At 46.4% G+C, this 3,310-nt stretch overlaps 1 long non-coding RNA gene across 1 annotated transcript; it reads right to left on the bottom strand.

Moving 5' to 3' along the window:
- Positions 1 to 233: 233 nt before the first annotated feature.
- LOC128803991 (uncharacterized) lies at positions 234 to 3,234 on the bottom strand. The gene is made up of 3 exons (XR_008435892.1): positions 3,006 to 3,234; positions 2,590 to 2,749; positions 234 to 358 (listed from the first exon to the last, which is right to left on the bottom strand). It is a non-coding gene; the product is annotated as an uncharacterized LOC128803991 (long non-coding RNA).
- Between the last annotated feature and the right edge of the window lie 76 nt (positions 3,235 to 3,310).

The following is a 3,310-nucleotide window of genomic DNA, read 5'->3' as shown; positions in this document are numbered from 1 at the left end:
AGTTGTGTGGCTTTTTCCCCCGCATTGTGGTAATTTGATTCTCGAGACCGTATAGTTGTGTCTGTAGAGATTTTAAGATTTTGTTTGCAACAAGTGCAGCATTTTATGTGGAAAAACTAGTGTGGGAATTTATATACGTTTAAAACAAATTAAAAGAATTGCAGGAATTGCCCCCCCCCATTTGTGTTTGTAGGCGTATCAGAGCTTTTGCTGTAACAGGCACGGCCTTTTCGTTTGTTTTAATCGTGGCGAAACGGATCAAAGGAGTCCCTTTAACTCACTACTTTGGACTTGATCTTGGGGAATGTGTGCAAAACAATATTATTGTTATTCCACGAGGCAGCAAATTGAGTGTGCCCTGTATCAATAGAAACAAAACTTTAGTTGAGCAGATTTTGAACCAGAGATTTTAAAGTTACTGTGTTCAAAGTCATACTTAGTACATGAAGATTGGATTATGCAGGAAAAACTAGGAAAGGACTGTAAAATTTTGTGAAATAACATTTAGGTACAGTGCATAACAATAAGTAGCTCGGGTGTCCTATAAATAAAATCAGAAATCAGAAGAGACAGAATTTGGTAGAGGTTGCTAATTCAAAAAGCTACCCTTGTGAACCCTGGGTTTGTTTTTGCTGTGTTCGGTGTAAAACGTTGTGGTATACGCAGACGTTTCGGTAGAGAAGGGCGAGACTGGCGCTTTATCATCTTAAAGAAACAAAGGCTACTCGGAGAGCTATAAGGATTTTAGTAGCCGCTGGTCGTGAGGAGCAAGGAAATAACAGCAAGTTCTTGGAGAAAAATGGCAATGAAGAAAATAGAATTTATAGTAGACGTGGGGGAAACCTACTCGGTATTAAGTAAAGCCTTAATGTCTATAACAGATAATTATGTTATGGGAAGGGGAGCAACTGGCCAATCTGAAAAAGCGTATTTTTGTAAATTTGGAAAACAAGTGGGCATTTATAGGTTTGTGTAGCAGTTAAAAGCAAAAGATGGGGAGATGATTTTGGAGGTAAAGGAAAATGATGGATCAGGTATCTTCTGAGGTGTGGGCTTCTAACATACCAGGAAGAGCAAAGAATGCACCCTCGGTGCAAGTTAATCTTAAAGGAAGGAAACAACCGGTTAGAGTTAAACAATATCCCTTAAAGAAGAAAGAAAGAAGGGATTAGTCCGTAATTGAGAATTTTTTATATGTAGGGCTATTAAAAGAGTGTCGGTCTGAGTGCAATACTCCTATTTTACATGTTAAAAAGCCTGATGGATCTTACTGAATAGTACAAGATTTAAGAGCTGTTAATAAGATAACCGAGGATTTATACCCGGTGGTTGCCAACCCCTGCGCTTTGTTGGCCTGTTTAACAGCCGAATTAACCTAATTTACCATTTCTGATTGGAAGGGTGCCTTCTTTTGCCTCCCTCCTCGTGAAGCCAGCCAGAAAATTTTTGCCTTCGAATGGGAAAATCCCAAAAGTGGGCGTAAGACTCGGCTCACGTGGACGGTATTAATAACAGCCCCGGGATATTCGGAGAGCAACCTACAAGAGATCTAGAGTCCTGGGCAGCTTCATCAGAGGAAGGACAGCTGCTGCAGCGAGTAGACGGCCTCCGGATAACTACCGGAACCCAAGAGGCGTACGTGGAGTGGACGGTAAGCCTCCTGAACTTTCTGGGTTTACAAAAATATAGAGTACTTCAGAAAAAGGCTCAGGTAGTAAAACAAACAGTCGTCTCCTTGAGTTATGAGGGCAGTGCTGGACAAAGACTCTAATGCAAAATGACAAGGAAGCGATATGCCAAACCCCAAAACCCCAGACGATAAAGGACTGTAAGTGTGTGATAAGTTAGAGAAGACTCTTTGTTCATCAAGATAGAAAGGAGAAGCCTTGTGTAGATAACAGAAAATCAAAGGAGAAGCCTTGTGTAAGATAACAGAGAGCCAAAGGAGAAGCCTTGTGTAGATAACAGGAAACTGCCAGACAGGAACTAGCTAATATGTTGCTTACTTAAGCTAGTTGTGTAATTAGAACTTAGGTGCATATAACATATAACCTTATATGGAAAAGACCATTACAGGGCCGTGGACTTTCACCAAGGAAGAAGAGAAGAGCCTTCGTCAAACGACCACCAGAGAGTAGAGGACGACCCCCTGGCAACAGAAGGTGCAAGCGCAGAGTACGCCCAGAGATACCGCGGCCCCGGGAAAAAAAAAAGTATAAAAAGACTGGGGGAAGGGGGAAAACGGTGTGTGAGCCGTAGGCGGAGTGGGGACTCCCCGGCTGCACCCGGCGCCGTTTGCTTGCCATCGCTCGCTGTAATCAATAAATTTCTGATTGACTCTTGAAAGGCTGAACAAATTATTCGCCTCTATTTATAACAATCTGGTGCCATGACTCGGATAAGGGCTATCCGTTGGAAGCTCCTCACGGGGAGGCGCCCTCGCTGCCTTGGCAGCGAGCCCCGTTCAGGAGACCTCCTCCTGGGACCCTTACCGACGAACCCAAATTCGGTGGCAAGCAAAGAATAGCCGGCAACCCCTTAATCTTTGTGCACAAAGTCCCGGGCGAAGACACAGGACTGTGTAAGTACCTTTCAGTGGTCCTTCGGGGCTACTGAGGTTGCCCCGTTCGGAGGCAGCGGGGCCCGCTCTGTCGGGGTTGGGATCCCGGAGTGTGATGAGTGAGACGTCTCTGTGAGACGACGTGAGTGTGGACCTCGTAGTAGTGCGTTTCCCACACCCGGCGACGGGCTGGGCCACGAATTGAGGGAAGCGTAGAGGTGTGTGTGAGAAGGCGCTCCGGAAGATGGGACAGAGGAAAAGCAAGCGCTCTGGTCCCATGGGTAGGGGAAACCCTGTAAAGCTTCCCCAAATTCCTCCAGATAGTCCATAAGGACTAATGATTAAAAATTAGGATGCCTTCCCCTCCAGGAAAGGACGAGGTAGGATACAGACCTACCCGACTCCACCCCTCCACCCTACATACCTCCTCCCCCTCCACCCCTACCTCCGCATTCACCACAACGTCCCTCTGCCCCGGTTCGGAGGGGGATGAGGTGAGAATGAGGTGAATGTTGAGCTCCAGGGCAATAACCAGCGGGTAACTAGAATCCAGACTAGGAAAAGGCAAGAGGACCTCCCCAGCTGATAGCGCGGCTCGGGGAGGGAGAAATCGCGATTTCAGTGTGTTGTGTCCCGATTGCAGTGTGGTGTGCCCCAGTTTCGGTGTGGTGTGTCTGTTACATCCGGACGTGCGTGCTTGTGTGTGTGTGTGTGAAGCGCGGTGCGGCTTTACTAAGATACAGAGACGCG

The sequence above is a fragment of the Vidua macroura genome, chromosome 2, assembly GCF_024509145.1.
Source record: "Vidua macroura isolate BioBank_ID:100142 chromosome 2, ASM2450914v1, whole genome shotgun sequence".
Lineage (NCBI taxonomy): Eukaryota > Metazoa > Chordata > Aves > Passeriformes > Viduidae > Vidua > Vidua macroura.
Note: the sequence above shows the minus strand (reverse complement) of the source record. Positions and strands in the feature narration are given on the sequence as shown.